The following is a 12,230-nucleotide window of genomic DNA, read 5'->3' as shown; positions in this document are numbered from 1 at the left end:
GAGTTAAATAAAGTATTTGATTGCTTAACGCTATTGGGCTTTTCTAGCTGCCATGCTCATGTTAGGGCTTACTCATCAACAGACGGGCTCCTCCTAACATTTGCCAGATGAGCTCCACCCAGACAGGAGTGATAGGCTCAGCTGATTTTACCTGACTAATTCTCCTTTCTTCTGCTTCAATTTCCAATGAATTTCTCTTCTGACTGGTACAGTCTTTATGTATGTGTAAACCCTCTATTCATTTACCATTGAGTGTTTTTGGTCTTGTTCACATTCCCTTTCTTTTACCTTTGTGTCTCTGCTCTGATCCATCGTATATTAATCATGTAGCTTGACTATTACCTTCTTGCCAAGTTTGGGAATTAGAGGACAGATATTATATCAGTTAGATATTGTAACGTTACAGACCACCCCCAAAGTCAGTGGTTGAAACCACAATCATTTATTTTTCATGCACCTGTAGGGCAGCTGATGTTGGCCAGGTTTTCTCCTCTATCTGAAAGTCTGCTGGGAGTCAGCTGATCTATGCTACAAGGAAGGTTGAGAAATATGGTCTTTCTTCTTGCAACTTTATGCCTAACCAAAAGTTATGGGGTTTTTTGCGTTGCTTTGTCCTGTTAGATTTTTTTTTTTTTCCCAGAGACAGGGCATCGCTGTCACAAAGGCTGGATTTGGGTGCAGCAGCGCAATCATAGCTCACTGCAGCCTCAAACTCCTGGGTTCAAGTCTCCTGGGTATCTGGGACTACAGGCATGCACCACTCTGCCCAGCTATGTTTTTGTGGATTTTTGTAGAGAAGGAATCTCACTTTGTTGCCGAGGCTGGTCTCAAACTCCTGGGTTCAGGCAATCCTCTTGCCTCAGCCTCCCAAAGTACTGGGATTACAGGCCCAAAAATTATGCTAATAAGAAAGAAAGGAGAACCAATACTTAGGGACAACAAGTCACATATACCATGAAGGAAATTTCGGTTTTGCCCTATAGCAGATGGTGAGTCATTGAAGAATTTTGAGGAGGGGAGTGACAGATCTGATTTGGATACTGGAATAACCCCATGGGCTGCTGTATGGAGAAAAGATTGAAATTGAGTACTAAATCTTGGGCCTCAGAAAAGACCCTAAATTAACAGTCTTTCCTACAGGGCAGGATGACCTTCTATGTAGCCATCGTTCTTCTCCCCTCTCCCCTCTCCCCTCCCCTAGACTCCAGTTTGAGTAAGGAATCAGTGTCCTGGCCCTGCTCAAGTGGGGCACTGCCAGTGCCGGGTTAGCTAACAAAGTAAAGAGAGTGACCCAGATGGATCTGGGTTCTTCTGCCTATTCACAAAGACCTTGCAGGGCCCACCCAGAACAGGCAAGCAGTTCTCATATTGAACCAGTGTCTACCTAGGGCCATCTTTGGGACGGGAAATACTGGATCAAGGGGTTTGCTTTGTGGGTCAAGGGGTGGGCAGGTGGGTGTAGGGTTGGCATCACTTGCTCACAGAATGGGGAGTGGGGACTTGTCCAACCCCCAACCCAGCCAAGTCAGCCATATTTAAAATAAATGTTAAGAAATGACTCAAGTTGTTGAGAACACTGTGGTTGTTTTTTTAAATACTCTTCTGGTTTTTTTGTTTGTTTGTTTGTTTTGGTTTTTTTTTGCAATTTTTCTATTGTAACTGTGTGTTTCTTTTTAGATAGGAGGAAAATAAAAAACAAAAGACCCAAAATACTGGCCTGATGCAGCTCTGATGGAAAGGTGGACCCCTGACCAGAGAGGAAGATTACTAAGGCTCATCAACCAACCACTGCAGGGAGCTTTCAGATTTAGAGGAGAAACCCCGCTCCCCCTACTAAACCTGTCCAACGGGAGCTGACAGTCTTTGCCACTGGCCTGTGGATGTTCCCTTCCTCCTATTGGTCAGCCTGGGGCCCTGACCCACCCCACACTCCAAAATTCTGTTAATTTCATCCAACATTGTTCAGGTGGCTCCTGCGCACCAGGAGCTGAGGATACAAAGATGACTAAGCCTTGGCCGGCATCCTGGAGGAGCTCACACGGAGAGACCTATTAGGACTGGCCTGCTCTGGCGGTAGGAATCTGGCTGGAGCTGAACGTTCACACTCTTCTGGCAGATGGAGATGGAAGGGTCTGGGCCAGAAGGGAACGCCTGCAGCGACAGAGCTGAGAAGGGAGCTCAGATTTTATGTGACCACCCCCACCTCCTGGGAGAAGCCAAACAGAAATAGAGTCCTGGCCCTGCCCTGAGGACAAAGACCCAAAATCTGCCTATACCTAAAACACCCTCCGCTTTCCACCCTAGGACTCAGGGGCGGGAGGGAGGGAGGGGGCTGCCTCCAACCTTGCTCACTGCTCCATTGTTAGAAGAGGGATCTGCAAATGATGGAGGCAAGGGTTTGCCCTGCATGACTGCTGGACTGTGTGGGGATTTTTCATTAGTAGACTCCTTCAGGATGCTGATGCGAATACACCCCCATGATTACACCCCTCCCCATCTTACAGCTTCCTCAGGGATGGGTCTCCCCCTCCCCATACTGTCACTCTTGACAGGTTACCATGTGGTCAGTGGGTTTCTCTGTGAGGGTCGGAGAGGGAGGCCTGGGCCTGCTGAGAGGACTAAGCTCCCATCTGCCTTCATCAGACTAGAAACTGAGCCATTCAGAACCTGATCCAACGTGTTTTTTTCCAACCCAGTTTGATTAAAGTCAGTATCACCTGAAACCCAAGACTAATATATGTCGACAAGGACTCCCAGGTGGCCCTCTCGGCCAGGACAACTCTCCCTCCCTGCAGCCCTTTGGAAAGAAACTCAACAGGCAGGAGGCGCCATTACCACGGGGCCAGGAGCCGGGCCCTTGCTGAGTGAGACCGAGACGCCACTCTGGAAAGTCTCAGGGCATCAATATTTCATGCCGCTGGAGCTGTCTTTGTTTTTATGCAAATTGCTCAGGCTGCCAGATGGGCAAAGGCTGGCAGCGTCATCCATCACCAGGCTGTTCCCTCGTCAGCAACCTTGCCGGCTGCCAGGGCCCTGCAGGCTGGCCTCAGCTGTGGACCTCTCAGTCGGTCCGCACAGTGGGACACAGCCCCATCCTAGACACTGTGGGAGACACAGGGGAAGCCAGAGTCCTTGCTCCAGGGGACTCACAGATGGACGACTCATAATGAGATGGGAGGCAGCTCATCACTTCATTGTGAAGCTGCATACCTTTCTTTTTAACCCACAAACCTCCACCTGTGTGGAGGGCATAGCAGGGTATGATCCCCCAGTTTACAGATGGAAAATCAAGGCTCAGAGAGGCTAAAAGAATTACCAGAGGTTACCCAGCGAGTTGAGTAGTATAACTGGTCCAGGATGCACTCCAGTACTCCAAGGTCTCACCTCTCATCTAATTCTGCTGTGAACTGTGATCTCTGCCCAATAGGGCCCTGCTGGACTGAATGAGTCAATCTGAGACAGAGGGGCTGGGATCAGGAGGCCCTGCCCCTTCCGTCTCAGCCTGCCTATGGTCTGCATGATTCCCAGAATCTGTAGCTTCCTTTCCCCATAGCTGGACTGCCTGACCCTAGTAGCACCTCAGCCAGGCACAACTAACCATTCCCTGGTTCCCAGGGCCTGAGCCCACATCTGGAAAGCCAGCCAGTGGCTGGTTCCTCCTGCAGGAGGCTTAGGGCTGTGCTTTGCTCTTGCCAGTGCTTGCCCCTCAGGATCTAGTATGAGACATACCCCAGTGTTGATGCCTGCTGGCTCCATTATGCTGAGACTCCATCGGGTCTCTGGGCTCTGCCCTGTGGGAATACCTCGCTACCTGTGCCCAGCCTCCAGCACTGCCTTCTTAGCTGAAGCTGCACACCTTTCAGGTTCCTCAGTGTGATACCCTTCCTAAAACTACTGCCAGCCTATCCCAACCCCATCAGTGGGTTTAGTCCCACCAGCCTGTTCCAGTCTACCCCTTCTGCCCCAGTCTCCCTGGTCATACAGGGATAAGGCCTCAGTCACAGCACTCAGTTCAGCCTAGTCCATCCCACATCTCCAGAATTCCAGGTTAGTAATGATGATAGGAGTGACACACAGTGGAGGACTCTCCAAGGACAAAGCCCTACATCCCAGGAGTAGAGCCTGCAGGGATTGGCCAATTCCCCTGTGATGTCACTAGGCTAGAGTCAGCTAAGCCAAAGGCTGCTGTATAACAACCCTGCCAAGGGAAATCAGAAGACCTGCCAGTAACTCACTTGGGTGACCTTGGGCAAATCACAGTCCTCTGCACCTGTACAAGTCAGGAGTAGGATCAGCAGCTTCTGAGGCCCTACTAAGACTCTGCATTCATGGGCCAGTGGTCACTATTCCTAATTGCTCTCTACCCCCTTTTACCTCTCCCCTAGGACGTAGTGAGAGTGGGATGCCATAAATGACTGATGTCAAGGTTATAATGGTCCAGCAACCTTTGCACAAGCCTGAAATGGTGCACAGAGGCTGGAGAATCAACTGGAAGCACTGCTGTACAGGGACTTCCGCATTGAGAGGGGACTGGAGTCAACTACTCCCGACACCTCCTTTCCAGAATTCCAAGTCTCAGATTCTGTTCCTCATAGAAGAGGCAGGAGCAAAGTGCCATGGGCCATTTCCTGACTGCATGGGTTCATTTCACTCTTGCATCACAACAGTCTAGCAAAGTAGACAGCAAACTCCCCTTTCAAGTTGAGGAATTGAGACTCAGAAAGGTTAAGAAATGCACCAGGGACACAGAACCTTGGTCTGTCTGAGTCTAAAGCAACTCTTCATTATACAATGTTGTGTTGAAGGGATCCTGATGTCGTGTAGGCCAGATCCTTCAAGCTTGGAGTTTGCCAGATAAACCTGGCTAACACGCACATCCCTGCCTTCTTTTGCATGTGCCTGGAAGGCTCTTCTCCATATTCTTCTTCCACTCTACAAACAAATCTCTTCTCTGCTTTGGGAGATTCCGTTTATTCTATATGACTCAGCTCCAGCTGCTCCCGAGAGGTAAGATCTTCCCCTCTTCCCTTTGCTTAGCTCCATCCTCCACCCCAATTGAAGTGCACCTTCCTCTGTGATCCCATAGCAAATACTTCTATTAGTTTCCTGTTTATTTCACAGCTCTGTTTATTGAAAGCCTGCCAGGCAGTAGGCTTAGAGTTAGGTGCATATACATGCAATATTCATCCAGTCCTCTCAGCATTCTATGAAGTGGCTCTTGATGTTTCCATCTGACAGTCCTGGATCTACATGTCTTTTTGCTTTTTGTTCCCCTCTCTCCCAACTACATCTCTGTCTTCAACACTGAGCACAGTGCTGGAGTATACACTAGCAATCATGTGCTCATATAAGGAGAACCTGCTTGCACCACTAATGTCTTCAGGTGCCGGGAGACAACATGGAGTGGGTCCACGCTGGCCTGGGGCAGTGAAAATGAATCTGTGACCCTGAGCATTCAGGCCTGATGGCAGTTTGTTTCCTGACCTTGCAGAAAACAGCTCCTTGTTCACCTGCCCCTTTTGACTCACTCTCCCCCTGCTTTTGGGTGGCGTCTCTCTCTCCCTTCCAAGTCTGGTCCCAGCGTGCACTGTTGGGGTGATCGAAGGGTCCCTGAGGTGTACACAGCCCTGTTCCTCCTTTTGCCCCAGAAACTGGAGGACAGGAGCTTGGGTCAGAAGGGCAAGCCTAGACCGAAGCATGAGAGGCCCCGGGATCTGATAGGGGAGTTCGTTTTTCATGACTTAGTGTCCAATTGGTCAGGTAGAGGCCCTGGGCCTTTGGCCCTGCTCCAGAGCTGATGTTGGTAAAAAACCCAGAGGTCAGAGTAGAGAGCAAGGAGATCAGTTTCTCGAGCAGGGACCAAATTGGGCTGTGTCACTTGGCCTGCATGCTGGAGAGAAGGGGGCCAGAAGAGATATCCAGGTGGAGTCAGAGCAACTGGACCTCTATTAGGCAGCATTGGAAACTAATAACTATAGCCACTAGGTTCCAGACTGTTGTGGGGAGCTAGGGAGGTCGAAGGAGTAGGGAATAAAGGGACCTAGCAGTCAGGGTTCAGGCCCCCACCCCACCCCTAATTCAAGCAGAGCAGCATCTCTTTTGTTAGTTTTATTTCAGATTTTCATGCAAAATTTCCTTTGAATAAAGAAGAATAATGATGATGGTGATGATGATGATGATAAGAACTTCCCCTGCCTTGGATTGTAAATGCCCTGGGTCTCAAACCTCAGCTCCTTTTTCATCCTTGGTCACCCAGCCTCAGGCTGAGCCAGATGAGGAAGCTAGCAGCGGGCACCCCAGTCAGTGAACAGACCACACTATCAATCTTCACCCTGTTGTGGCCTGTATAGACGCTACCTAACCTCTCTTGCTGAAAACCTCACACTCCAGTCATAAGAGACTCGCTCCTCTGGCCTACATGCCATTGCACTCAAAAATCCTCCTCTCTTAAGCCTAGAATGTTGACTTTGAAAAAAAAAAAAAAAAAACTTCCTCTCCTCGAATGCCTTCATCGCCTCCACCCTTTTCCTTAGCCTCAAGTACTTGTCCTTCAGCTCAAATGCCACATCCTGGGGAAGCTCTCACTGACCCTTAGGCAGAGTTAGCCCCCAACCCACTATACTCACTGCTGCCCTGCACATGGTACACACTTTTAACACAGTTTAGATTCACATTTTGGCACTGCCATCTCAGGAGCTCCCTGACCTTGAGCAAACAAACTTCCCTGGTGACTCAGTTTCCCCATCTGCAAAACTGGGATCATCATAATACCAACTCCTATTGTTGGGGAGATTAAATGAGGTCATGTAAGTAAAGCACTAGGCTCTGTACCTGGCATATTTTATATGCTCAAAAAAATGTTAGCTGCTATGAATATTGTTATTCAGTGAATTTTGGTAACCAATTTTGGGCTCTGTTTCCTGCCCCTTTTCCCTGTCATGACTTTCGCACACACAGCTCAAATGCATTGGCATTTTCTTCTCAGTCAACACTTCTGACAAGAATGGCAGGTTCCTGTGGCAATAAGAGTAGAGAAGAGAAGCAACGTCAGGAAGAGGAAAAGAAAGGAGAAAAGTGGGGATTTTTTCTAACCACAGAAAGCCTTCTCACCCAGCCTTATGGCACTGTGATATTAAGCTGTGATCCCCACCGGTGCCTGCCATCTTTGGTGAGGGAGCACAGTCCTCTCTGAGAGCACCCTAGCCATCCTCCTGCACACAGCAGGATGCGGTTAGGTCCCCCTACCCTGCGGTCCCTGGAGCTTGTCTGCATGTGTCATAGCACAAATCTCCTCATGGTGAACGTGCCGTTGTTCGTTGCCTTCTTGTTGGGCTGCCTTCTGGACCATAAGTACCTCAAAGGCATCTGCATTTGTTCCCCCTATAACCCAAGCACCTAGCAGTTTCTTTGCCCAAAAACTGGTTGTTGATTAATAGGAAAATTAACCAATTAATAAGTCACTGGAGGTGCTGAGAAGCCCATGGGCCCCTCCTCCTCATTTCTCTTGGATTCAGGTCTCTGGAGGCTACTTCTCAGAGCCTCCAAGATAAGAGCAGCTGAGCCCCAGGTTGAGCTCAACTACCCGGATGAAAAGGAGGTACCCTGAGTACCCGAGGTGAGCCACTCCTGTACCAGGACTCGGAGCTGGGGGAAAGGAAGGGTACCCAGGCACCAAATGGAATGATGTACAAAGTCTGTCAGGAGCCTCGGTTAGAGTGGTGAGGACTGTTTGCTCCCTGTGTTTATTCACAGCTGGAACTGACACTACAGTGCCCACCAGCGGCAGCTCAGCTGCCCTGGCATCTGGAGCCAGGTGTGGGCCAGGTGTTCACATCTCTCCCAGGCCCAAACAAACCCCTTAGTTCCCAGGAAGCTAGACAAGGCCTTTTCTCTAGCCACAGCTATGCTCCAAGATGGCAGCCTGGAGGTCAAGGCTAATGACTAGCTGATACACCTTGATAGTTATCTTGCAAACGATGATATACCACTGGCTCAAAGGCAAACAATTTTTAGCTATGGTTATTTACAAAGCACCCCCACCAATTTCTGTTTGTCTCTAAGGTACCTGTGCATGTCCACCTGTTTTCTCCTCGACAAAACAAAACAAAAAACTTCCCAAGAACCCAAGAGCATCCTGGAGGGATTCTGGAAGATTGGGCCAATCCGAGATTCTTTGCAGATGCTGGACATTTAACTCTATCAAACTGGTAGGAGTCATTCCACTCCTACGTATTTGCTCAAAGGAAATGAAAGCATAAGCCCACACAAAGACTAAGGCATGAATGTTCACAGCAGCTTTATTTGTAACAGCCAAAAACTGTAACCAACCCAAAAGTACATCAGCAAATGAAAGGATAAACAACTTGTGTTATATCCATTCAGTGGAATACTACACAACAATAAAAAGAAATGAGCTATTGACACATGCAACAACATTAACGAATCATAAAATATTGCTTCTGAATGAAAGGTACCAGACAAAAAAAAAATACATGCTGTATGATTCCACTCATACAAAATCCTAGACAATTTTATCCAGTCTGTATAAAGCAGATCTGTAGTGACTGGGAATTGGAATGAGGGAGAAGTGGCAGGCATTATAAAAGGACTTAAGGAAGCTTTTCAGGGTGATAGGGATGTTCACTGTCTTGATTGATGTGGTGGCTTCATGGGTCAAAACTTATCAAATTGTACACTTTTAATATGTACAGTTTATTCTATGTCAATTATATCTAAGTAAAGTTACTCCTACAAATCAGGTAGGAGTAACAATCGCAAAGTTATGTCCAGGGCACAGCCTCAGTTATGCCAATGGGTTCCACTCTGTATCCCAGCACCCAGCACAGTGCCAGGCGCACAGGGGCACAACAAATGTTGCTGAACCTAGTAAATAAGTCGATATTGTCCTGTTTGACTCATTTGGCCCAGGAGAAACCTTTCCTCCTGGCTTGATCACATCCACTGAGATGTCTGAAGAGCACTCGCAGCTTTAGGATGATTAATCAGATCCATAGTAACTACCTCAGCAGAACTGTGAGCAGAGTGCTCCTCAACCCACTGCCTCTTCCTCCTTTCTTCTCCTGCTGGCAGCCCTTTCAGATGCTCACTCCTCAGAGAACCCCAATATTGGTCCCAAGAGAAGAGGTAACCTAGATCAGTGCCAGAACTCTCTCTCCCCTGGCACATACGTGTCCCTGCTGAGAGGGGCCTCCCTGGGGCAAGGAAGACAGGCACAGTCCCTGGGCACAGCCTTCTGCCTCTGGGCGGTGGCAGTGTGCCAGATGTTCTGGCTCCCTCACCCACTGGTGTCTAGTCTTTTATCCACCCCTCATAGGACAGGACCAACCAGGTAACCCTGAGGGGGAAGCAACAGCAAACAGGAGTCACAGGAGGGGAAAAAAAAAAAAAAAAGAGAAAGGCCAAGGGAGCAGGGAGGGCGTTGCTCATGGGAAGACAGTGCACCATTTACTAATGGACTCATCAGCTATTGATAGGAAAGGCCTTTGTGCCGCCCTGTTGCCTGGCCTGGGGAGCTGCACTGTGATGGGACCTGAGCAATCATGGTGGGCCACAAACAATTCCTGAGCCAGAACTCAGATCTCAACTCAAGGAATTGGTGGGGTGGCCACCAGGCTTTCTGGGGTAGCACCCCTTCTCTAAGATGGAGGCCCACAGCAAAAGGAACAAGGCAACAGGCTGCCCTGTACATAGGAAAATAAGCTGGGAACAGCAAAAGGTTCCTCCATGAGGAACAGCCAAAGGTTTCTCATCCCAACATGGCCCCAAACACCTGCCATTAGAGCTCCTTCTGCACAAAAGGCATCTCCAGGTTCCCGAAAAAAAACCCACAATTTCCATGGGATCAGCTGATCCTCACCCAGCAGCTGCAGGGCCCTGGGATGCCAGACTGGATAGTTTTACAAAGGAAATAAGGGGAAGGGATGGGGCCTGATAATAGAACAGTACCAGAGAAAGAGCCCAGAGCTACCCAGTGAGGAGCAGGGAGCTCTTAACACATGGGGAGGCCCTGAAGGTGCAGCCTGTGCTCCCCAAATACAGTTTTGCCTATTTTTTAATAGCAATATTTATTCCTAAATCTCCTCAGCACTTTATAGTTTACAAAGCACTTTAAGTCCATTATCTAATAATGGTCTCTTGACTATGAAGGTAGACAGAGAACATGTAGAAGTCATTGACTCAAAAATATGACAGCTATGTTTACTGAGTGATTTCGCCAGGCCAGGCATTGTTCTAAGTGTTTTATATGTATTAATTCAGTTAAACCTCACAAAAACACTTTGAGGGGTATACTATTATTCTCATTCCCATTTATAGATAAGAAAATGGAGGCTCAGAGAGGTTAGGTAATTTGTCCAAGGTCACACAGCTAGTAGCTAAGCCTGAATTTGGACCCAGGCAATCACCTCCAGAGCCTATGTGCTGAACCATTGTGCTGTATTGCCACAGAGAGACTAAGGAAAGTGCTCAAGGTCACCAGCAATTAAATGCTATAAACTCAATGCCAGGTCTTCTAGCTCTCATACAGTCTTATCCCACCTCTCTGCCTCGCCGTCATATTATTACCCAAATACACCCCCTCAGGATGGTAAGGTCAGAGAGCTGGGGCAGTGTCCTTCCTCTCCACCCCCAAGGATCTGGGACACAGGACTAGAAAGTTTTATAAAGGAAGTAAGGTGGGGAGGGGTCCTCTCCCTGAGGAGGGGGCCCTTCCCATCATTGTCTCTCCTCCAGGCCACAGCCCTCCCAGGGAACTGGCAGGGGTCTGGCTAGAGTTTGAGAAAGCTCTGTATATCAGCTCAGTCAGGCCAAGGTTCCAGCCCTCAGGTCCCATGGGACTGAACCAAGCACCCTTCTTTATCCCCTACCCTGACCCTTCCCGCAGCAGGTGGGCAGAGGCCCATCCTAAACTCTTCAGTGCCAGGCAGGGGCCAGTCACTGAGGAGACTAGGAAAGCAATGCCTGACTTGATCAGCCAGTCACGCAAGGTATCCTATGAGTGGGGGTAACGATTGGGAGACACAAGCCCACCACCACCACCCTCTGCTGCCTGCATGTTATCACTGGCTTTAGGAAACACCCTGAGTCAGTAGCTAACTCAAACCCTGAGTGCATCAGTATCTGATCTGTGCATCTTCAGCCCTGACATTGGAGGGTTGTACTTTCCTGAGTTCACTTTGCCCAGTTTGGCCCTGAAGCCCTGCCACCCTGTACCCTGCCCACTGACCATGACTGGATCCTCTCTCCAGCTTCCTCCAGAGACAGAGATAGCCAGGGAGATCCTGTTTCACAGAAGGATAGGATTTCTGAATCCCAGGCACCAGTTGGGCAGGCTCCTTCTTGCCAATCTTCCTCTTCACCTCGAGAACAGCAGATCCCCCATGGAGAGCTGACCCAGCCGGCGCACCCAAGGCTCACTCAGGCCGAAGAAGACACACCTTCTCTTCTACTGCTCCTGCTGGTGAGTTCTTGGACACATTTTATTCTTTTGCCCCACACTTCAATCTCTGCACCTGGTTCTTAACTATCATATCTAAGGGCCCCAAGTGTCTTTCTCCTGGAGTTCCTGGAGCATTCCGGGGAAATTCAGTTGCATGCATGGCAACAAGCACACGCTAGCCAGATCGGTTCATCTCCCAGCAGGCTCTCAGGGAGACACATTATTCTTATGGTCTACGTTCCTGGCTCATTTAGCCCTCAGCCCTCCAAGAACACCAGTTTCAGTTCCCCACCTATGTCTGGACCTTGTCTTTCCACAAGAAGAAAGCAGAGCTGCCCCCACAACCCCAAGCACCATGCCCCTTTCTGCTCCAGAAATTCTGGAGCCTTCTTGGGGTTTAAGGAGGCCCCAGAGCCCCACTATCAGTCCTCCGCTCAAAGCCCCACGTAAGAGTCAATAGAAGAACAGGCCTAGAAGCCAGCAGCAGAAGAACTTTAGCCAGGAGAATAGAGAATGACCTCCGTGGTATTTCGTCAGGCACATAGGCAGCCTCACTGCCCGCTCCACCCACCATAGGCAAATGCCTGCAATTCCACCACGGGTGCTTTGTTCTGTAGCTCATGCCTTTGTGCACCAATCAATTAATTATTCAACAAATATTTTCAGAGGTTCTTCTATGTGCAAGGCAACATATTAGGTACTGGGGTGATACAAGGATATGAATCCTTCCCTCAAATCTCTCTGTACACATTATTATTTCCTCCACTTTATG

The sequence above is a fragment of the Theropithecus gelada genome, chromosome 1, assembly GCF_003255815.1.
Source record: "Theropithecus gelada isolate Dixy chromosome 1, Tgel_1.0, whole genome shotgun sequence".
NCBI lineage: Eukaryota > Metazoa > Chordata > Mammalia > Primates > Cercopithecidae > Theropithecus > Theropithecus gelada.
The sequence above is the reverse complement of the archived record's forward strand: the minus strand, read 5'-3'. Positions refer to the sequence as shown.